The sequence below is a fragment of the Aethalodelphis obliquidens genome, unplaced genomic scaffold (assembly GCF_003676395.1).
Source record: "Aethalodelphis obliquidens isolate GAN/ISIS:26980383/991018 unplaced genomic scaffold, ASM367639v1 scaffold26, whole genome shotgun sequence".
In the NCBI taxonomy this organism is placed as follows: Eukaryota; Metazoa; Chordata; class Mammalia; order Artiodactyla; family Delphinidae; genus Aethalodelphis; species Aethalodelphis obliquidens.
The window spans coordinates 1,698,395-1,722,463 of record NW_020837970.1 but is presented as its reverse complement, the minus strand read 5'-3'; the positions used below and the strand labels follow the sequence as shown (position 1 = coordinate 1,722,463).

Genomic DNA, 24,069 nt, shown 5'->3' with positions numbered 1-24,069 from the left:
GACCTCCAGACAGATAACTAGGGAAGAGTCATAACATAATCCAGCTGAATAAAACTGGACTCTGTTAAGGGAGCAAAAAGACAATATGTTGAAGAAACTGAAGGACCTCACCAACATATACACACCAATAGGAACATATAGGAACTGACAGAGTACTTATGAACTGGATTCTGTGAGTACTAGATCCATGTGGAAGCATATAAAGTTAGATAGGGAAGAATTTACTGCTATTGAAGCAATCTTCTATGATATTGAATTTAACACCTGGCAAAGATCATGGGAGACAGTATTAACACAACTTTACAGTGATTCTTGGAGGCTTGGAAAATGTTATGGTCTATACCAAGTAGAAATAGTATAGCACACAGTAGAAAAAGGGTTTGTAAGTCTCAAAGAAGTGGGTGTACTAGAGTAGATATACTATATAAAGCCAAGGAACTGACCAGCCAAAAAATTTTCCATGGGCAAACACATCATTTTTCAATGAGATAAGTAATGCAGTGGTGAGTTTCCCAATGGCATCATTGAGTATCTCAGTGATGACTATCTTCTATAGGCCAGAGATGTTACAGAACTAGGCTCAAATGACAATAGCAATAATAGGATCCCCAAACAATTTAGGTGAGGTAGTAGCACCGAACTATCAAAAACAAAGTGGGTGAAACTATCATAATAAACTGCAATTGTGGGGTGGCAGCCATGAGGCAACTCAGAGAGAACCATGGAGATGATTAAGAGAATGCAGTTCCTAGAGGCAAGATAGATGCACACCCCTCCACAGATACTCTTTAATTTACACAAGAAAAAAATTATGGATATGTGATTAGAGAATTGAGGACAGCTTCCCCAGTAAGAAGATAAATCTCTTGCCTAGTTTCTGGACCAGAGCCAATACTCAAATCCAGAACCCAGTGACTGAAGGAGAGGCCAGGTCTCCATGAGGTGTGGACCCCACTACTATGACAAATGAATATGGTAATGATTCCCATAGACCTCCAACAAAGGGCCTTACTTGTATAACCACACACTGGGGAAAAGAGAATATCCAGACACTTTGAGGACTGTGAGACACAGTCTGAGTCGGCATCGATACTAAGCGAAGTGAACCCTCTTTCAGAGTAGGAGCATATGAGAGCAGGTACTAAATGTACTTAGCTCAGCTATGAATCTCAGTGTGTCCACTGGATCCCTGGACTCACCCAGTGATAATTCCTTCAGTCTTATGCATAAATGGAATGAACACATATGGTAGCTGGCAGAACCTCCGCATTGATTCCTGGGCCTGTGGGATTAGATCTATCATAGTGGGGAAGGCGAGTAAATAAAAAACATTATCACATCTTGGGGAATGCAAAGTTTAGTATTACCCTTAAAGATTTAAGTGATGGCTGTCTCCATCCTATCTATATTAAACTCATCTCATTTAGTTCACTAGATTTGCCCCTACAAAACCCAGATAGATCCTAGTGGATGACAGTGAACTACCGCAAATTCAAAAAGTAATCATGCCAGTTGCAGCTGGTGTGCAGATGTGGTATCTTTACTCGAGTAGATCAACATAGCCTCTGATACATGGTATATGGTCATTGAACCAGCAAATTTATTCTTTTCTATCCTTAAAAGGAAAATGGTTCAGATGCAGTTCAAATTCAGGTGGGGCACACAAGCATGTACAATCCTGTCCCTAGGCTGTGTTTTCCCATGATGAACCACCATGTACCGCCATTTTCTCACCATGTACCAGGACCTAGATCATCTGCGTATTCTGAACGTTACATTGGTCCACTACATTGATGATATCCTGTTAATTGGATCTAGTGAGCAAAACGTAACAAGAAGTTGAACAAGAAGGCCTTGATAAAACACATGAGTTCCAAAGATAGATTAACCTTATCATGGCTCAAACCAGTGTAGTTTTCAGAAGTAGTCTAGAGGATACCCTGCTATTCCTTCCAAAGGAAAAAATAAATCAATGCCTCTCACATCCAAAATGTGGTAGTCTCTTCTGGTTCTGGAAGTAATATAATCCATACTTGAAAATACTACTCTGACTCATATGCTATATGAAGACTGACATAGTTCAGACCCTATGAAAAGAGACATCCATGGTGAAAAACTTACCTTGTGGAATTTATGATGAACCCCAACAGGATAATGTTGACCCCTGGATTCTGGAGAAAGGTCATGACCTCTGCAGAGGAGACCTATATACTATTTTTTAAAACTTCTCAATCTGCAACTGGGTCCAAATATGTATGGAGCACTTGAGCATGTGGCATCACTTAACCATGCTGCCAGAACTACCTAACATGAGCTGAGTTCTGTCTCACTCACCAAATCATAAGATTGGGTGAACCCAATAGCAATCCACTGAAAAATGGAAATGGCATGTCTGGGATTATCAGACAGGACCAGGGTCACAGGGCACAAGTAAGCTGCAATGACATAGACTTTGGACATTCACTACTATTCACCAGTGTCTCTCCCTCAGTGTGTGAGTATATGTATGTGTGAGTGTGCGAGTGTGTTTACTTCCCTGTTGGAAGATATCCCTTGTTAGTGGCTAAGGGAAGAAGAAAAAAATATCTGAACTTAGTGCATGGACAGGTTGTCTAGTATGTGGGTATCTCAGTATGTGGATAGTCCACGAAAATGGACTACTGCTACACTATCCCACTCAACATGGCACTGAAAGACAGCAGTGAGGGAAAATCCTCCCAACAGGTAGAATTTGGGGTAGGTTACCTGATCATCCACTTTGTTGGAAAGAGAAGTGGTCCATGGTAAGAATATACGTGGACTCGTGAGCAGTGGTGAATTGCTTGCCTGATTTCACAGGACCCTGCAAGAAGAAAAATTGGAAGATCAGGTTCAAAGAAACCTACAGAAGAGGCATGTGGGTGGATCTGAGGGGAAGAGCTCAAAGTGTGAAATTTTTTGAGTTGCATGTTATGGCCACCAGAGAGTATTCACCATGGAAGTAGCAATAAATAAGCAAGTAAACAATGATTTGACCAAATGTGGTTGAGATAGAGATTATGCATGGGCTCAACAGCATGGGCTCCTACTCACCAAGGCTGAGCTTGGTATTACTGCTGATGAATGCCCAACCCTCCAGCAAGAGAGATCAATGCTGAGTACCTGATACAACGTCTTTCAAGAATATCGACTAGTCACTTGGTAGCGATTGATTACATTGAACTTCTACTCTGGAAAGGGCAGTGCTGCACTCACTGGAATCAACACAATTCCAGATATAAATTTGCCTTTCTCACCCACATAATTTCATTTTCGACCAAGGGGACTACTTTAGAGCAGTGGTTGTGCAGCAGTGTGCTCCTTACCATGGATTCCACTAGTTCTATGACATACCACATCAAAACCCAGAAACTTCCAGCCTAATAATTTTAATAATAATAGCCTTTGAAAACACATTTGAAGTACCAGCTTAAGAATGATACCCTCATGGAGTGGGTACCATACTACAGAATACAGTATATATTCTAAATCCATGACCATCACACGGTATTGTGCCCCCAGTAGATAGAATACATGGGTCTGGAAACCAAGAAGTGGCCCTGCTTATTATCACTCTCAGTGTCCCAGTTGGAATATTTGTACTTCCCATTCCTACAACTTAGGTTTCTCTGATTATAGAGCATCTGACTCCAAGAGTGGGACTGCTTCTATTAGGACACACAGTGAAAGAACTATGAAGTTTTAAAATATGGTTTCCATTCGGTCTCTTTAAACTTATGGCAGGAGGAATTGACTCTGATCATTAGGAGAATGTAGGGCCAAAATTACATTATGTAAACAAGGAGGAACACATCTGGCATCCAGAAAAGCCACTGAGGAAACTCTTCACAATCGCCTGCCAGATTTGATGGTAAATGGATAAGAATGGCAAGATGACTGAGGTCTCAGATCATTCAGGGATGATAATCTGGGTCACCCCAGGAGGTAAGCCAGCTAGACCAGCAGAAGTGCTAGCCATTGGTAGGAGACACCTAAAATGTGAGGTGTAGGAGGAAGATGATGGATTGTGGTCTTCAGGGCAGTTGCGATTACTAGGGCTCTAGCTCATTCTAATAACTTTGTTCATGTAAGTTTCCCCGGGATAATAGACCAGCAAGCTATCCCAGATGGTTAACTTGACATATGAAGCAAGAGTGTCTGAGAGGCACACAGGGCAGACTATAATGGATGCTAGAGTGTGATACCTTCAGGACCAAGGTACACATCCCCTGAGTCAACCCCTGGAATGGCCCTCAGCTGAAGGGAGTCTTGGTTCCTGGATTGGCACAGACACCAGTTCACAGGCTTCCACATTGTCCCTAAATATGCCCTAGTTTTGATCTTCAGATTATGTGACTCCAGGTCTATAAAATATATTTTCTTTATTGTCACAATATATCGTAAGTAGCAGAGACAGCTCATGGGTAACAAATATTAATAATAGTAGTTGCCATTTAATATTTGCTTGCTCTGTTCCAGGCACTACGCTGAGTATTTTAAAAGTTATCTCATTAAATCATGGAAACAATCCTCTAAAAAATGTACTATACTATTCCTGCTATAGAGAGGAGGAAACCATGGCTTGCCGTAATTCAGTACCTTGCCTAACACCACAATTCTAGAAAGTGGTAGTGCCTACATCTGAATACAGAATATGAAATTCCAAAGCCTTCACATTATATAACTTTTTTATATAGATAATTGGCAAAATATAAAAAGTAATACTTACGTCAGGGAGAACATAATTTGAATTTAAACTGCCTGATTATCCATTTAAATATACTACTGAACATACTAAATATAGATGTAGTAAATATTCTACTGAAAAGGCATTGTATTGATATATTGTACAGAAGTTAAGAAATTAATTCGTGATGGGTCTTTATTAGAAATTGCATCTCTAAGATAGATTCTTCATGTCCTAGCTGAGTCCAAATATGGAACACTATTCTAAATGAAAGGTTTCCTAGCATCTGATAGAGCTCTCAGCCAGATGGTCTGAGCCTTGGAACTGAGGGGCCCAGAAATGCCTAGCCCTAAATATACAAAGTTGTGAAGTGTACATTTTCGGTTCCCAACAACTTAGCCTCATCTTTGTTCACCTTTTCTGCCCCACTCTCTCGAGACCTCAAGTAGGCAATTACCCAGGTCTTAGCTGATCTACCACAACTTTTGGGAAAGAATCTGATGACTATAGATGTTACTAACTGATGCAACCTAACTTATGTACTTTTCTTGGATGCTTGGAAGAATTTTAGACTCACAATTAAAGCATCAGTATCCTGGGGGTAGAAAGATAAGGATTGTATTGTTTTTTGTTTCCATTTTTCCAAACAAAAGAACTTCATGGCCCTGAAATCTTACCAAATAAATAAAAAGTCCTTTGTTACTTCTAACACACCTAGTTTATTCTTCTTTAAACTATTTTTTTCATTGTCTACATGTTCACCTTAAATCATTTACACAATAAAAAGAAAACTATAAAGAAAACTTACAATTTTTGCAAGAGGGTATGAGGTAAGAAAGATATGTACATATATCATTACTGAAAAGTTTTAAAAATAAAAGACTCAAATTTTATTACATAACACTTAGGTATGCCTCCAATAAACCCCTTATAAACAAATATGAATATCCCAATTGAAGCTAGGGTTCTGTCACCAATTTCATGGCCAGCAGACGGCAAAGCAGTCCCCTGTCCTCCTGCTCTGCAATTAAACTTCCTAATCTTTTGTTGCGTTCTCCTGAAAGCTCTATCATTTTTTATTTATTCTTTATTCATGGTCTCGCTTTCATAGATGATTCTGTGGATACATGAAATAATTATCTACATGTTTGTAATAATTTAAAACATTCCAAATAACTAAGGAAATGAGACACAAAACAGGCATGTTTTAATAGAGAGATGGACAAAAAGAATTTAGAAAAAGAAAAGAATGGAAGGAAGAAGGAAGGGAGGAAGGGAGGCGGAAAGGAAGGAGAATTGGGTTAAGGTGAGGAGGCAGAGAGACTCAGAGTTGTCATGGCTTGTTTACCTTCTGGACAAGCTGGTCTGTTCTCCCTTTACGTGTTCTTCCCCAATTAAGTAATCCCTACGTCATTACCCTGCTAGGGATAGTGCTCATAATCAGAAAGAATCGTGAATATGGTCTTAGACATTTTAGCCCGATTCTTTCCCTGATTTCCGTATCATGACAGTTCCAGAGATCTCCACCAAACTGGAGATGCAGGGGTATTACAGTATTACATGTCTATACCTAGGACAGCTCCTTTTAAAAACAGAGGACAGAGTGACCATGCTGTCATTGTTGTCAAAACAAGGTCCAGTTATGCATCAATATAAGCAAGTTAATACTTAAAAAGCAAGTAAATCAATGGATTGATACTTGCTTTACAAAGATATTTAGCACAATTTTCCAGAAGACAAAAAGCTAGTTCTCTAGAGAATTTAACGTTGATATTAGCTTGCAGATACTTTGAAAACCTATATGGTGCATAAATTAAGGAATATCTGAACACATAGTCAGAAATAATCCTCCCTCTAGTTTGTATTTGGGTTGTGTTTGTATTCAACAGTTAAAAAAAAAAAGAAAGAAAAAGAAAACAGGTTTTATATTGCATAATAAACAAAGCACAAATCCTGTTTGCCAAAGAAGAAATCTATAAATTTAATGGCAAAATACGTGAAACATGAGGAATTACAGTTTTAATTTAAGACTATTGCCCTGCCCTGCTATCTTTAGGAATTGTATGGACTAATGATTAATTAATTATTTATTTTTGTATTTTTATCCTTGAATTTCTTATCAGGCTATTATTTCAGGCAGGAACCAGAAAGATTACCTAATATTTTTTAACAATTAAGCAGTAGTTGTTAATCAGAATTTGTTGACAGTTTTCCAAGACTGTAATTGAGGTTGCGTAACCTTGCCTTCATTGATAAATGCAAACTGAACCATAGTGTTCAGGTGAGAAATATCTGATCACAATTTTGAGGGAAGTTACTTATTCACCAGATTCCAAACTACTGAACAATATGCTGACATTAAGAAACAGCTCAGTTTATCGTCTAATGTTCTACTCACACCAAGCATGGTACCTGCCTGTGTCTTCTCTCCATAATAAGGCTTCAAGCCTCTTCTTTGAAGGACAATTCTTTTTAACCCCAGTACTTGCATGGTGTTTTACACAGAATAGACTACTAGTGAAGATGAAAAAGTAAAAGATATATTCAAGAGGAATCTATTGAGAAATTTAGATTTGAAGTCAAAATTTTTAAAAATACTAACAATGTGAAGATATCAGCCCTTTATTCATTCACCCAACAAATATTTATTGAACACTAGCTATGTGTTGTGACCTGCACTAAGTTGGGGTGCACAATGGTGGGGAAAACACCAACAGTCTCTGGCCTCTGTAAGATCAGAATAAACAGGGAGAATTAATTAAGCAAGCAATAAACAATAGTATTTTCTTTCCAACCCACTTCCACCCAAAAAGTGACTCCTTGATGCCTACTCCATGAAATTCAGACCTCCCCACAGCCCCAGTCCTCACCATATATTCTCTGCCAACATATCTCTTAACCTTTTGCTTGAATAGAATGTACTTTCATTTCCTCATCAGACCGTTACTGTTGCAATGGGGAGTCTTACAATTCATTCCTTCCACCTGTAATTCATACTTAGCCTGCATTCACATTCGCCACTTTGGCAGCCCACCCTTAATTCGCTCTTTGTATAATAATTTGGGTTTAAGTTTCCCTCTCCCAATAGATGTAAGAGCTTTTGATGGCAGGTCCTCTACTTACCATTTTCACATTCCTTCTGTAGAGCCTACCAAACTGCCCAAAGCCTTCTTAAATAGCAGCAAAACCAGCTTGCTGTCCTCCCCTCATTACTTTGTTATTTCCTCTTGACCCACAACATTCACTCTGCCTGGAATATTCTCTCTGATCAATAATCATAACCTATATCATCCCCTCTTTCTGAGAGGAGATACCAAGAAAAACTCTTTTAGCCATTATCTTTTATTGTTAATAATCTCAAACGCAGGAAATTGCTGTATCGTATCACATCAGAACCATTTTCACTTACTAGGTCTTTCTTTCCTCTGCAAATAATATATGTAAGCATTCTACCAGTTTTGCAGTGAGGATAAAAATGGCACAAGCCTTGCACTCAAGGAGCTCACAGTCCTGTGAAGAATAGAAAAGAAAAGCACTTGAAATTCAGACCTGACTAGATGGTGAGGGAGAGAGGGTTCAGAAAAGCCAAGTCGTCCGTCCTCTGCACAGGTCACTACACATTAAAACCACACAGACACATCTTGTCTGAAACTCACCTTGCTTCATTTCTGCAAAAGCTGCTCACAGCTCTGTAATTAACCCAGAAGGAATCCCCTAGACTACAAATGTTGTATAGCTTGTCTAATTAGGACAAAGGCAGCCGCTCAAGAGGCAGGATATACATCTCTCAATCAGGAAGATACAAGAGCTGTCCCTCAGGCGGCCTAAGGCATATAGCAAGAAGAGAAAATGTAAACACAGTCACCTTGGTGTGCTGGGATTTCTGAAATGTGCATTTTGTGGACATATTTCGAACCCAAGCTTGACTTTCTCCTGTTGTCTGTGACACTCCTGCCCCACCTTTTTCCAGAGCCACCTGCTGAGGCCTCAGGACACACAGACTAATTTCAGTAGTAATCTAAGTAAAGTGTAATTAAGATAAACCTGCTGGTACTCAGAAATATGAAAAGTGTACTGTCTCTCAGGCATGGAGTTAATGTTCTAGTTGCCCTTCACGAGAATGCTGGCTTTCAATGGCTTTTCTGGGAAAAGAGATGGATTTTGCATAACAGTAATTTCTTTTCTCTCTCTCTTTATGACCAATTTTTTTCCTCACAAAGATAATGTATTGAGATCTAAGTCTCTGATCTTGGGACATAATAGTTCCCTCGGTGTTAATAATCAATCCACAAAGGGGTTAACTTACATTCCAAAGGTCATTTCAACTACCTCCCAAACCAAATAACTAGGATCCTAGTTATCCAGACAGCCATCTCTCGTCACTGTGCTATTTAACTAAATAGAAAATGACAAACTCAACAATTTCAAATAATTAAAATGTATTAAATAAAGGCCAATTATGATAAGCATAAATTAACATCTTATAATATAGAAAGTGCTAAGGGGAAGGCTTGAGAATCTTCCATGCCATCACAATGAATATATACCATTTTGCACATTTATCATTTTGTACAATATTGCAAACATAAGATATCTTAATGTTTAACTAGTATTATCACCTATAAGTATCTATTATATCTATCCTGGTTCTAAAGAAACTGCAACAAATTAGTTAATTGTTCGCTAGCGTTTGAACTCTCGATGAAAAAGGGGTCACAGTATCTCTCCATTAGATTACAGATTGCTTGGTTTTGTCACTCATTAATATTCACAGACATACAGTAACACATCTTTTGCAAGAAAATATGAACAGTCTTTCTTTTTTGGTCCATTTTCAACTGATATTAAGCACTACAGTAAATCATCTGTCCTCAAGCCATTTTAGATAACTGAACTAAGAGCTGGAGTTCACAAAGAAAAGGGAGACAATATGTGGATTAACTGAGAAATAATTTTAAAATAGGCAACCAGAACTTTTAAGTACTTTGACAAGTACTCTCTTGGTACTCCTATAGCTTTTTTAAAACCATATCTAGAGTCTTATAATTCTAATTACATTTGACATTTGAAATTTGTGTCACATCTTGTAGACCTTTAAAAATTTCTGCTTTCTAAGAGACAACTTTTCCATTTTCACAGAAGAAAGCTTTATATTCCAAACACAAAAATCAGTAAATATTAGCTTGTGGGTAGGGCCGGAAGGGCAGACAACTAGAACTGACTACGAGAGAAATTAATCCAGGCTTATAGTGTCAAGGGTCTTAAGAGGAAGGTAATATAAAAGCCAGTAACTCTCAAGGAAAACTTACAAAGCCAGCCTCAAGTTTTCTCTCCATAGATTCTAGAGTTGGCCACACTTTGCCGCTCCTAACTGACATTCCTTCCTGTCACCATCATTATGGAGAAATTTAGAGATTTCAAGATCAATCAAGGAATTCAGTGCAGGTTTTACTCAGACTCTTCATTCACTCTTTCGGGGGAAATTTTTCTCCAGTATGAAATGTCACAAGTAAAAACAGCTGTGTGTAATCAGCCATACTGCCTCCCATCTTGGAATAAACAGATACTCTAAGAATTCCTTCTAGAAAACTGAAAAAGACCACTGGGAATTCCCTGGACTTTTTTATATAATTGTGTCTATTGCTGAATCCATTGGGAGCTGGATGCCATAAAGCAGAAGCCAGGATGGTAAAGACCAATACTGTGGACACAAGTTGGGTGTACCACAGGACTAAACAGGAGAGAGGTAGACCGCATCCTAGATTATTAGCTGAAGTTAAAAGGGGAAGATTAAGATCAAAGGAAATGAAGGGGGATATGAGGCATAGAGCCAATGAGGAAAGTACTGTTACTAGAAACACCAAACTGAAAAAGTAGTACTTAATCTCTGAACCCCTGATCAAGAACAGGAAGACACAACACAGGGAGTTGACCTGGACTTATACTGGGACAAGGTTCTGACCTAGATAAAGTCAGGCAGGCAACTCCCCTGTTTTTAACTGTTTGTATTGCACCTCTCTTGAAGCTACACTTCTGCCTTTCAGTGTTTATGCTCATGAGCTGCACGGGTACTAGATCCTGACATTTACCTTAGAGTTACTGAGTGTCTCCTAAACTCACACCTCTAAACAGTGAGAATAAATCAGGGTCACTGGTCATAGGCTAATCTCTCTTCTTGTTCTCAGGACTATTTTACAGTGGTAGACTCTTCATGAAACCCATACCTTCTGTAATATAGAAAATAACTAGTATTTGCTGCCTCTTGATACCATGGAAAACACACATAAGAATGTGAGAATCTCAGGACCTTTGATTTCAAAAAAAATTTGGGTGTCCAAAGCTATTCCAATTTGTTCTAAATGTAACTGCTGAAGAAATTACTATCTTAAGTCACAGTAGAGGTTTGAATATTCCCTTCTGACTTTACTTTTTTGCTGTTATTTCCTACTTTGTATACCAGCCTCTCTCCTTCCCTTACTAGTCTTTTTCTCTAATAACTGATATTACAGAATTCAAATTAAATATAAAAGCAAACAAATTTACTGAGCACCCCCCTTTTATATACAAGTTAGTGAGCAAGATGAACATAATTACAATTAAGAGTAGCCAGTATTCCTTGGACATTTAATCTACATTATTTATTTAATCTTCATGAAAACTCTATGAAGCAATCCTCTTTATGGTGCCATTATTTTCTAGTTGAAAAGTTAAGATGCAGAAATTTTAAGTAACTTGCCAAAGTTTACAGATACTTGATGTGTTTATAGCCTTGCTAGGAATTTCTTTTTTTCAAGTTACATGCAACAAAATAGGTTTAAACTATAGGTCAAGACCAAAGGTGAAATCTCGTGAGAAAGTATATGATGCATTAGTAAATGAATGATGCAAATAATTTAGTAATATGGAATTGTATAAAATTTCAGTATGTGGAAACTCTGAGTAATCTGTTTAATTGGGGCAGAGACTGGGTCAGGGATCAGAAGGTAAAGCTGAAAAAGGCAATCTGGGATGTGCTTGGGAAACGTGTCTTTTTTCCACACTAAGGAGTCGAGGCTTCATTTCATATACAATGTGGTGTCCTTGAAAGTTTCTGAGCAGGGAGTGAGCGACATGTGCCATGGTCAAGGCATTTTTTAGGACAATGAATCTGGCAGTAGTATGCAGAACAGATGCTCAGAGGAGAGGCTTATCACAGACAGAACTGGAAGATTAGAGCAGTATTCTGGTCATAAAGGGATAAGAACTTGAAGGTGGTGACAATAGGGGAAGGAATGAATACATGCCTGGAAATGATATACAGAAGAGAAAAGAAGATTTGATGAGTAATTGAATATGGGTCATGAGGAAGTATAAGGCAGTGACAATGACTTGAGATTTGAGCCTGAGAGACTGAGGAAAAAATCAGGAAAAGGAGCTGTCTGGGGGAAAGCAGAGGAGGTGAATCTCTTGACTTTGGTGGGACACCTTAGTGTAATTCCTCTCAATGAGGTAGTACAGGCCACTAAATAAATTCAGCTCACCGAGACAGAGAGGATCAAGAGAACACTCCAACTCAAGGCTAAGTGGAGGAAGACAGCTATTGATGTTCTGTGTTTATTGTAACCTGTTGTATTTATTCATCAAGCTTTATATGTCTCATTATTTACTATTTGAAAAAAATGTTCTTCACCTACCGTCCAGGAATATTGTGACACTTGATTAGGTATTTAACATGGTCTCCTAATCCTATGGATTGCTTTCTAAGAAGTAACTAGAATTGAATTTTAATTTTTACATATATGAAATTAATTTACATATTTTGCCTCCTGCCAATCAACCTTTTTGGAAATTAAGAAGGAAACATAAATTCTCCTGTTTTCCCTTCAGCCATGAGAGAGCACCACAACCCCCTTCTTTCTAGCATGTTCTCATGAGTATGCCCATCCAGAAGGGAAGACAGCTGGAAAGAGAGAGTCAATCTATTCAAATGTTTAAGTAGAGTATGTACACTCACTTTATTTTTAAAACCTCTCAACAAAACTGTTCTATGAACAACTCAAAGTCGTTCTAAGTACCCAAATACCATTTGTTTCTTGTACAAAATGGCAGCATTTCAACGTCTATCAAAGCTGCAGCAAATATTTTATGACTCACAAATACAGGGCCTTATACAAAATACGCAGTTACATGGAATATGAATAAGACAATACTTATCATTGCCTAATTGTTTGAAGGAAAACAAGCTGTCGGACTTCTTAAAAGTCCTAAAAGGATTCGTACCGCTTTTTCAGCTTCTTAGGCAGGTAGATGATATTTATAAGCCTCTAGCCTCAGGAGAAGCAAATTAGAATCAAGTAATTCTGCAGCTACATTTCAAATGGAGTCAAACCTACAGAGTTTGCATTACATAGCTTCTGTACAATTTCTAAGTCTGAGAACTGAGTCTTCAGGAGCATCAAATAAGTCTTCCATTACAGATGAGGAAACCAAAGCTAGGAAATGACAGCCTGAATTTACCCAGCCAGCTGGAGGCTGAAATTGGATTTGACCAATACCAGTATTTTCTCCTAGATAGCAAAAAGCAATGGACTCTCGTTAGAATGTGTGCATTAATTCTCTATCTTTATCTGATTAGCAATTTTTACTAAGTAGTTCTGGTAAACAAAGCAGTTGTTTAGGTTTTCTCAGTTATGTGCCACTTCACAATGACATGATGCAAATCACGTTTGCTCTTCTCCCAGTTTTTCTAGGATCAGGTCAACAGTGTCCTGTCTTAGAAACACGCCTCAGTGATAGTGCCTAAGTCATCAATTCTTCCCACCTGTCAGTACGATAAAAATAGTCATCCCTTTCTGACAGCTTTTCTTTTTCTTTTTCTTTTTTTTCCCCTTAGGTATAATAAGCCTGGAAAAGATACTAGAGTAGGTTATTTCAAACTTCTACAATACATAAAACAAAATATTTCCATGCAAAACACTTTTTGTCTACCAACAAGACATGCTGCACCCAGATTTTCAAGAGCCAGAATGCTCAGGAAAAAAAAAAAAGGTGTTTATGTAGGAATTGGGCCAATGGAGATTGTCTATTGGGAATAGAGACAGACCAAAGATGAGCTTGTAAAAGTCTAAGGGAAACAAGAAACTATTTTAGAGAGAAACCCATCTTCTCTGATTACTTTTTTTTAATACTTTGAGAATCCTGACAATTTTGACAAAAAAATTGACCAAAGACTCAACAATTTTTAATGTTGAGTTTATTTCTTACTGACCAGCATTTATATCCACCAAATATTTTAATTCTCTATATAGAAAGAATAATACAAAATATTCTCCCATATCAACATTACAGTAATTTGTATATGCTGAGGCTAAACTATACAATATAACTAGGATATGCAAAAGATAGGAAACATATATACCCCTAGTATCATTTTCACAAGAGCAAGAGAAATGACTGTGTGTCTTCATTTCTACTTCTCCTCTGGAGGACTTTTGATATTGAGGCTAGAATACCACCTGTCCTCCTAACTCTGCCTTAAAAGACAAGTTGAGCGAGCACTGCTGTGGCATCATTATCTCCATAGAGATTACGGAACTGGGAGCTCAGTCTTCTGCCTGCTCAAAAGCTACAGACTGAGAGGGCTATTAATAAACCCACCCCCCTTTTTTTAAGCTAGAAGGGAATTGGAGCTTAGCCATCCAAGCACAGAAAATTTAAGATCCAGAAGGATTTGTAACAATAGCAATAATAACAACAGATACAAATGCCTTGATTTTACAATTATTGTCTGAATGATGTTTTAAATTGTATGGTATCAAACAAGTTGATATTAGGTATAAACCATAATATCATTAGAAAGTGACTTTCTATCTGTAAAAGTGTGTTTTAGAAATAAATTTGGCATGTGTTTTTCAATCCTCAAAATTTCTGGCTGAAATTTTTTTTCTGGTGGGAAGATGATTCTCACGTTTCAAAGATTCTGGAGAAAGTTTCTCCATAGTGAAGAGAATGGGTTGGAAAGAAGGAATAACAGGTGATGGTATTAAAAGTGTAAGACAATGTACAGGTGGCAGAATGCCTCAGAAAACTCACAGTAGGTGTACGAATTGCATTAACCGAGTAGGTCAATAGAAATGAAAGTGCATGGAGTACTGGGAAAAAGATATTTTCATACCAAAAATGTACTGATATTCAAAATCACAGATTTGCCCTAAATCAGCTAAGACGCAAAGGCTACTCTCTTCTCCACTGACCCTTACACACACACACACACACACACACACACACACACACACACACTTCATATAATCTGTCTTTGAAAAGGGAATCACCACAGTTGTCATCTGTTTACAATGTTCCATGGGCTTTGAAGCAAGTAGGTCCGTGCATCACACACTTACTTTATTGCTTCAAAGACTAGCCACCACAGAAAGGGGTTAGATGGCCTAGAAAGGGAAACACTTTACTTTGTTAATAATAGGCACATGGAAAGTGGATTCTCTAGGCTTATCTAACACGTTTACCTCATATTTCATGGGGGCATGGATTTACTGAATCACTTGCTAATGACAATTTCTGGAAGAAGTTACCAAGTCTCTATAGTCTAACAACCAATAATCAGATGCTAGGAAGTAAACCATATCTGCTTATCCATTTTCAAATCCAAGTCCACAATTCTATTAAAATTACTTTCTCAAAAGAGTTCCATTGTAGTATGAAAAGGTAACTTTGTAAAGGAAAAGTTCAAATATTCTTTTAAATTATCTTAGTTTATTCATTAGTTTGAAAAAATAATCATTTAATGGACTCAGTAAAATTACTGTTGTATTGTTGCTATAGTGTTTCATCTACAGATATTATAATGCTCCCCATATTATAAGATGTCAACACAGAAGAAATACACAATTTTTTCCACACCTTACTAATGAACATAAATTCAACTTTTTGTCCATCTCCCAGATCACTCTTCTGGCCCAGGAATTGCTGGTAGTTGCTTACCATGTTTTGATATTGTTATTATAGTAACGTGTGGAATTTCAAAACAACTGATTTCCTCATTTTGCTATATGGCCCAAGTCAGTGCTCCAGACAGCTACGATTTGGCAAAAATGAGATTTTAGTTTTAAAAGAGCAGGGTGGTGATTTACTTTACAATATGCATACATTATAATTTAAATCCCATTTATTTCTATTCCATTTGTACTTTTAAATCATAATAAAGTAGGACCAATAATTAAAAATCAGTGTCCTAGAGCTTTGGCAGGAACCCTCTGTATTAACAAAACACTTAAAAATCTATGAAATACTTTGATATATAAAAAAAGTAGCAAACCTGATCATTCTCGTTTCTCTCTTCTAGTAAAGCTCATTGAATTTAAATACACTTATGTATAATGTACTACCAATTTCACCTACTTCTTTGAAAATACTGTATTGAAGTGTAAAAGATGTGAAGATTATTTTTAAAGCACTCCATTTATTATTAATTCAAAATGAGATAAACTTACATTCTTAGTTTTTTAAAGAAATGCAGAGTATTTTCGAAAACTCATTTTATGTGTGGTACCCACCCACCTCTTTCCTTTTTTCCTTGAAAATCCTAATGAGGAAGAGTGACTTTTGAGCTTTGTCATCTCAGCCTAGGTACTAAAAGCAGCCAACATTACTACTGTTGCCATATCTGTCTTTCTCTCTATTATACAAGTACATCGATGATGTAATTGCAGAAGTTAGGGTTTACTCAAGCTGTTGGAGTGAGGGATTTTTTTTAGATTGCCTCCTTCAGCAGGATAGAGCAATTGTAAAACAGAACCAAGTACACAATTTAAGCAGTTCATCTCTGGAAAGCAAATCTGCAGTATCTTCATCTTGAAGGGCTGATCAACAGCTCGAAATGCAAAACCATTGGTCAAGCTCAATTTGCTCCAGACTGGATGCTGAGCTGGAAAAACACCTGGGTGACAACAGTGCTAGTCTATGACACCTTGGCTTTTAACCCCTTCCAAGAAGTCCTCAACTTTTCTGTTTAGCTCTAATTTTTCCCCCAAATCCCAAGGGATTAGAAAATGTCCTCGCCTTTTATTGCAGCCTTGTTTTTTCCTAAGCAGATCTTCCCCCGAAAGTTGAGCACAAACTGAGCAATCATTTATCATTCTGCATTTAAAATAAAACAGTACCTGAGAAGTCTATGATCCTCAGCAGAACCAACCATATTACAAACACAGGAGAGCTGAGCGTTTAAAAATCATCTACTACACTAGAACCCCCCTGGTTGTTCTTCAAAGTGCAGATAAAAAGAATCGACCAGAAATGACAGACACAAAAATCACATGCAGATGAGGCAGCGCATACCGGGAAAAGAGAACATACCTGAGGGATTCTCCTTTAAAAAAAAATGCACACACCAGCTGGGCTGTTCCTCCCCTCCTTCTGGAGCGCCTGTGTTTTCCTTTCAGGAACACCACTTGCAATGCCGTTTCTAGTCTCCTTTCCTTTTTTTCGGCCACAAATAGTTGAAGCGGAGGCTGCGTCCTAGCGATCCGACTCAAGTGCAGTCAGGCATGCCTGTGGGCTGCAACGGTGTCTGTTCTTGTCAATTCTCTCGTGCTCCCCGGGCAGCCTGCAAAGCAATTTTACAACTTAGCTGCTGGCGCCAAACTGCCTTTCACTCTCCTCATTGCCAAATTCCTTCAGCAGCTCGTTTCTCATCTCTGTCTCTAGGAAAGCCAGAGGGGTTGTCTCCCGTGCGCCGACGAGCGCCCGGGTTCATCAACAATTGAGGGGCAGGAGCAGCGAGGCTGAGTGCGTGCTGGGAACTTCCCAAGCGCTGCCTCGGCCGCTGCTCTGGGGAATGCAGCACAGCCACCGTGCTGCCCCAGCCTCCTCTACCCAGAGCGCCTCGGCTCCCTCTGCCGCTGCCGCTGCCGCTGCACAGAGAAGCTCCTCCGAGCTGAGCCACAGCCCTTGCTCGCAGGAGATGCACTGTGGCCGCTGCCAGGTGTGGCCGTCACCACCGCACTGACAACTAACTGTGCGGGGCGCAGCTTCATATCTGGGGAAGACGCCTGTAATGCTGGCGCTTCCTCAGCCTAATTTTCCCTGTATCGCTGAGTGATGACCTAGGAGACAATCGTATGGCCAGTTCTGCTAGCCTCGTTTGCAGCCTCTTTTATAACAGAGATAATGTAATAATTACTGGTTTAGATGAGGTTAGCTGTGCTCGGAATCATGAAAAGTACAGTGCGCAGAGTGTAATTCCCAATTAGCCACCAAAAGACAACTAACAGAACACCCTATTTAGAGAGAGGAGATGCTGAGATCTCATCCCAGGTGGTCTTCTTCTTTTTAATGTGTGGAAAACCATTTGAATTAAATCCTCAAAAATCTGAATTAAAGACACATACACAAAGTGGGAAATGGTAGATAACTTAGAATGATCCAAAGGTTTTGTTTCTCACTTAGAAAGACTGCCTTCCCGTTTGATATGAGCATTTTACAGATCTGGCTAGGAACTGAATGGCCTTGCTTTCTTTTTTAGTTTTGCAGAGCAGAGGAGGTAGGGGGAGTAATAGCTCCCACTTTCCATCAATAAAGCATTTTCTATCCTCTAACCCTCCTGTTGAAACAAACACAAAAAAGTACTGGATCTTAAAATAAAGCCTTAGAGAAGCTCAAGTCCTGGAATAATCTGTAGGTTTGAAGCTGCATCTGGTCTGCTGGCTTACTTCTATTTACTTTTCTCAGCTTTTTAGAAAACAGGAGGATGTTTCCAGGACGAAAGAACAGTCGACTATAAGCCGAGATCAACCAGTATAAGAAACACAGACAGATGTGTGTGTCATTTTTCAATACATTTAAGGATGGATATTCCTTGACCAACTTTACAATTGACTCTACTTTGCCGAAATATTTACTCTACAATAGCTGCCAGCGAAATGAATGGTTAACCTTGATATCACAGTTTTGGCTAAACCTGTGGCCAAACACACTCCATTGACTATATATGACAACCAAATAATACCTCTATGACTGTTTTAAAAAAATGTCCCCAAATTTAACACAATGTATGTATCAGGTGCTGGTAGCCAAGTGCTTTCCCACTCCCAGCTCTCAGCCCCACCTTTAGCTCACAGCAGCACAGCTTCCTCAACCTGCTGCTTAAGTGACTATTAATAGACTTGAGCAGCTGCTCAAGGTCTAATGAGCTGCATCGGGGGGCAAACACTGGGGCAGTGTGATCCCCACCTTCAGCAGCCACCAGCGTGGCTGCCAGGACAAAACTCAGCTGCCCCAGGGTTTTAAGCACTCAACAGTAGGAAAGGAAAACTCTTAGACCTGAAAGTAGATTGTAAGGCAAACCATGACTTTTTTATACAGAAAAATTCAGGCTAGTCAAGACACAGTTTTTGAGAGTGCCCTTCAATACACAGAGGAAAGAAACGCCTATTCAGAGTCTTCTTTTCTTCTTTTTCTGGTGTGCAATACCCACAACAAAGTGCTGAGGCTATGCCCAGCTGAGAGCCCCCAGTACCCAGCATAGTACAATATATATAAGTCCTCAGTAAACTGGGGTATAATGTCAGTGTTTTAAATGTTTAAACCTACAGAAGGAAATACAAGAGGATCCTAACCCTGATGGTCTCCAGAATGTGTTATGCAGTGTAAAGAAAAGAGGTGTGAAAAATATTGCTCTAATTCAAATACACTCATAGAGGAAATAACAACAGGGTTACTGATCATCAGTCTGTTTTTAAGACGAACGCTCCAAAGCCAGTGTGTGTGTTCTGATAAATGTACTGCTTAACTCTAATCATCAGCATTCTGGTTACATATTTCAAAATGGAAATTGTTTACATCTCTGAAAGTGGCAGGAATCATGTGTCTGAGGGATACCCGCTGCTAATAAAATAGGTCACTACTGGAAAGAGTGACAGAGCTTGATGACTTCACTGACCTGCAAGGACACCACAGTTCCTAATAGAATTTCCTAGGTGCTTGTTGGGTAGTTTTCACCTGCTGAGTATCTGATTTGAATGATGTGTACTCACAATGATATAAATGCAGCATTGAGTTAGAGTCCTGCACATGCTTATCAATAAAACACAGTCATTTCTGCAAAGAGCTTTTCAAAGTCTTGGATTAGTGACATTAAGCAACACAGGAGAGTAAACGATTGATTTCCATATATATACTTACAACTTCACATACACACACCCCAAAACTTATTCACAGATTGATTAAGACAATAAGATCATGTTTTCCTCTAAGTCTTCCAGCTGTAATTTCAGGAGGAATAAAACGTCGAGGGCACTATTCAACTCCCACGTCCCAGGACATAAGCTGGGCCAGATCATTTGCCTCATTTATGTCTCAGATGGGAGAAAAGCAAGCTGTCTGGATCAATGGTCATTTTTTATTGATAGTAAAGCTTGACGAAACCAAAAGGATGAAGTAAAAGGGCCATTCTTGTATAATTTTGTTATTGCCAGTGCACCTGGCTTTAAGCAACAAAGGAATTCTTGAAAAAGCATAAATCAAACTTGTGTGCACTGAATTGTATTTTCAGCTTGCTAGAAAACCTCGCTCTTTATTTCAGGGAACTGGGAACCAATCACTAGACCTCACTATTTTTAAAAAACTGTGACCAGTCGTTGGCTCTCTGTATCCATTCAAATGAATTGGTAAAATTGATTAACTGTCAAGATGATTGAGGACAAAAACATGATTACATCTAAAATAGCAAGCTGTTGTTTCTAGCTCTGTGTAACTGAATAATACCTAGGGGAACAAATATTTTGGAATAAGCCACCCAGTGCAATTTGGAAATACTTGCAAAATGTTGATTTCATGATAGCAAAGCACACACTAAGTTCTGCTTTTAATGCTTTCCATTTAATTATGGATCACTTAAAAATTGTACCTAGAGCAGAAGTAACTGTGTAACTTCAGAGACTAGGTCACACAAGGTACTGCAGATTTCCTTTGCCCACTCTTTCTTGCTCACTCTGGGAGAAGCTAGCTGCATGTCATGAGGACACTCAAGCAGCCCAGGAGAAAGCCAACATGGTCAGGAACTAAGGTCTTCTGCCAACAGCCAGATAGGAACTGAGACTTCCTGCCAACTGTCACGTGCACGAGCTATTATGAAAGCTGAACTTCTATAGCCACATTCAAGCTTTGACCTGACTACAGCCCCTTCTGACATGCTGAATGAAACCACCAAAGGAACCCCTAAGGCAGAAATACCCAGCAGCTAAGTTATTCCTGAAATTCTGACCCACAGAAACTGTAATATAATAAACATTCATTGTTTAGAAGAAAGAAGGAAAAGAAGGAAGGACGGAGGGAAAGAAGGAGGAAAGGAAGGAGGGAAGGAAGGAAGGAAGGAAGGAAGGAAGGGAGGAAGGGAGGGAGGGAGGAAGGAAGGAAGGAAAGGAAAAAGAAAGATAGAAACAAAGAGAAAGAAAGAAGGAAAGAAAAAGAGAAAGAAAGAAAGAAAGGAAGGAAGAAAGAGAAAGAAAGAAAGAGAGGGAGGAAGGGGGAGGGAGGAAGGAAGAAAGAGAAAGAAAAAAAATGTACCTTTGAAATTTCCAAATGAGGAAATTAATTGACATGTAGATTTAAGTACACTTAAGTGTTTTAAGGTATAAAAATTTTAGGTTCAACAAATTCAATAACAAGATGAGCATATACCATACTTTCCTAGTCAGTATTGGTAGTTTTCTTCTCTGGGCCTTCTTAGCACTTTTATAAACCTCTATTATAGCATTAATTGATTATAAAGTAGTTAACTATTAATTTACTCATCTGTTTGCTGTTCCATGCTAGAAGGTTCCTTGAGGACAGAGATCATGGTCACTTATGTTTCTATCATCAATGCCCAGACGAAGGCCAGGCTCATGAAAGGTAGGTTGAGTGAGTAACACTGTGCTTAGTTAGTAGAGCACAGAGTTAATGAGGCTAAGGACATGAGTTGCGTCCCTGTGTAGCCAATTAGCTTTGTTCTATTTCTTGGTCCAAGTGGCACCCTTAGTTCACACCAGCTGTCTCATATATATGTGCCAGATCAAACCTTCTAACTACATACTTCAACAGTGGGGAGTCCGTAACACAATAATAATATCTAAGGTTTAAAGCCCTTACAAAGTGTTTTTCCATGCGTTTTCTCATTTGATACTTATCTTTAAAAACCTGCAAGACATAGTAGTCCTGTTATTGGCCCCATATTCACATGATGAAGCAGACTCAGAAAGGCTACATGACTTACCTGATTGCACAGAACTAGTAAGTGATGGAGACTAGGTAACAAATCAGCCATTCAACTCCTATTTTAAGACTGGTTCCAAGGCAAGGAGCTGACAGGTATCTATTTAAACTAACACCATAATAGACGGCAAATGTTGTAAGTTGTTTTTTTTTAAAATAAATAAAGTGAATGAAATTATTCACGCAGATGATCTTTTAGAATATTTCTGCCTGGATAATTGTCATTACACCTTGGGTGATGATCGTTCACTACTGGATGCTATCTGGCATGAGAGCATCTATACTCTCATTCTGATGTGCTGGTTTTTATTTTCCTTATGTAAAATTAGTTGTCAGCACTGTACTCAAGCAAATCACCAGATGAAGGTATCTTTGAAGTGGTTCTAATTTGCTGAAAAAACACAGCATATGGATGAATAGAAAGTTTCCCATTTCCTTATTCCTTTGATTTTAGTTGATTCAGGGAACTATGATTTAGTGATGCAGCACAACATCTAAAAGTTCTGACTCTGGAATCACAGTGCCTGGTTTCTAATCTGAGCCCTAACATGTACTTACCTTTCTGACTTTGGTCAAGTTTCTTAACTTCTCTAAGCTTTAGTTACTTCATCTGTAAAATTGTATAAAAATAATCCCTATTCATTCTCTTGCTGATGAATCAAGGGAGATCGTCCTTGTAAAGCAGTTTGGTACATACATGACTTGTAGTCATGATTCAATAAATATTAGCTAGTAATAATTAATGTTATCAAACGTCTTACCAGATATCACTGTCCTCATTCTCTGCTGTTACTAGCCTGCCTTACATTCATCATGGTGAAGTTTTCAAAGAAGTAAATTATTTTTAAATTATAATAAGAATTTTTTTTAAAATCACAGTTTTAGAATAACAAAGGGCCTATTTTTGATTCATAGCTCTGCTGCTTTCTTCCTGTATGGTCTTATACTAGTTTTGTAACCTCTCTGAGCTTCAGTTTCCTGTGTTTGTATGTACTATGTGTTCAGTATATGTATTCCCTTTTTCTTTTTCAACTTTTTTAAAATCCGACTTTTCTGGGACTAATGAACCAGGTGGTTAGAATCATAAACTCAGAGAAAGTTAAAACGGAGATGAACGTAGCAGTTAATTTGTACTTTTCCCTTCTCATTTTATTAATATATATGAGAACAATTGGCACACTTAACTTTCCCAAGAAAGAATGAATACTGCCTAATAAGCTACATACATATTTCACAGATAAGCACAAGATAATGTCACACTACCTTTTCTATTCTTTATTGATTTCCATATGCAAATTTTAACTTGGTTTGACAAAGATAAAAATTATCATTTTAATGGTTTATATTTGCTTGCTAAACATTTTATGTCCACTAGAAATTTTTACACGCTTGATAATAAAGTTCATATATAAATTGAGCTACCGTGTTCAATATTAGAGGGAACAAATGTCTCACATAAAATATTTATGTATATAGTGATAAATAAATGATTCTTGGGTTTTCTTTTCTTATCTTTCCCTCTAGTGCAAAGGTTAAGGAGTACAATTTTAAATCATACTACTTCCCAGTATTTCAGGAGTTATTCAACATATGCTAATGACTCCAAGGACAGTGGAAATGACCCCAATAGAAGCTTCATATGACTGGATTAGAATCATTACCAACCAAAAACTGCATGGATTCAAAATTTGTGAAGATATATCCTTTTTCTAACCGAATTTGGTACTAAACCATATTTGGTATTAAAGAGATTTTATTTGCCCAGTTTCTGGTTATAAGCAATGGTTCATGGCTTACATTAAAAGTCCTTTCCACCTAGCTTAAACAACTGTGTACGACATATACAAACCATGAGTCAGTACAACAACATATTTCTCTGAAATAGCCTAAAATACTTTTATCAAAAATAGATATACTTCAAATATTTTTTTTAATATAATCGGACATCATAACCCTCCTCTTCATGCCATTTCATATTCTGCTCAGTTTCCTTGTTGTTATCTCCAGAGAGCACATTCATATACTCAGCAAAGCCTGGAAGGAAAAGAGCAAAAACAAAACCCTGCTTGCTGGTTTGGAGCCAGGGAAAAAGGCTCTCTTATCAGAAGGTCTGACTCTAT

At 38.2% G+C, this 24,069-nt stretch overlaps 1 protein-coding gene across 2 annotated transcripts in view; it reads right to left on the bottom strand.

Moving 5' to 3' along the window:
• LOC113629023 (protein unc-13 homolog C-like) overlaps positions 1 to 24,069 on the bottom strand; it is a 305,901-nt gene that overhangs the window by 148,091 nt on the left and 133,741 nt on the right. For both annotated transcript variants that reach the window (XM_027123065.1, XM_027123066.1), the window contains 2 exons: positions 17,054 to 17,303; positions 2,746 to 2,842 (listed from right to left, as the gene is read on the bottom strand). The gene's annotated coding sequence lies outside the window, so the exon portion shown is untranslated. The remainder of the gene's footprint in view (positions 1 to 2,745; positions 2,843 to 17,053; positions 17,304 to 24,069) is intronic.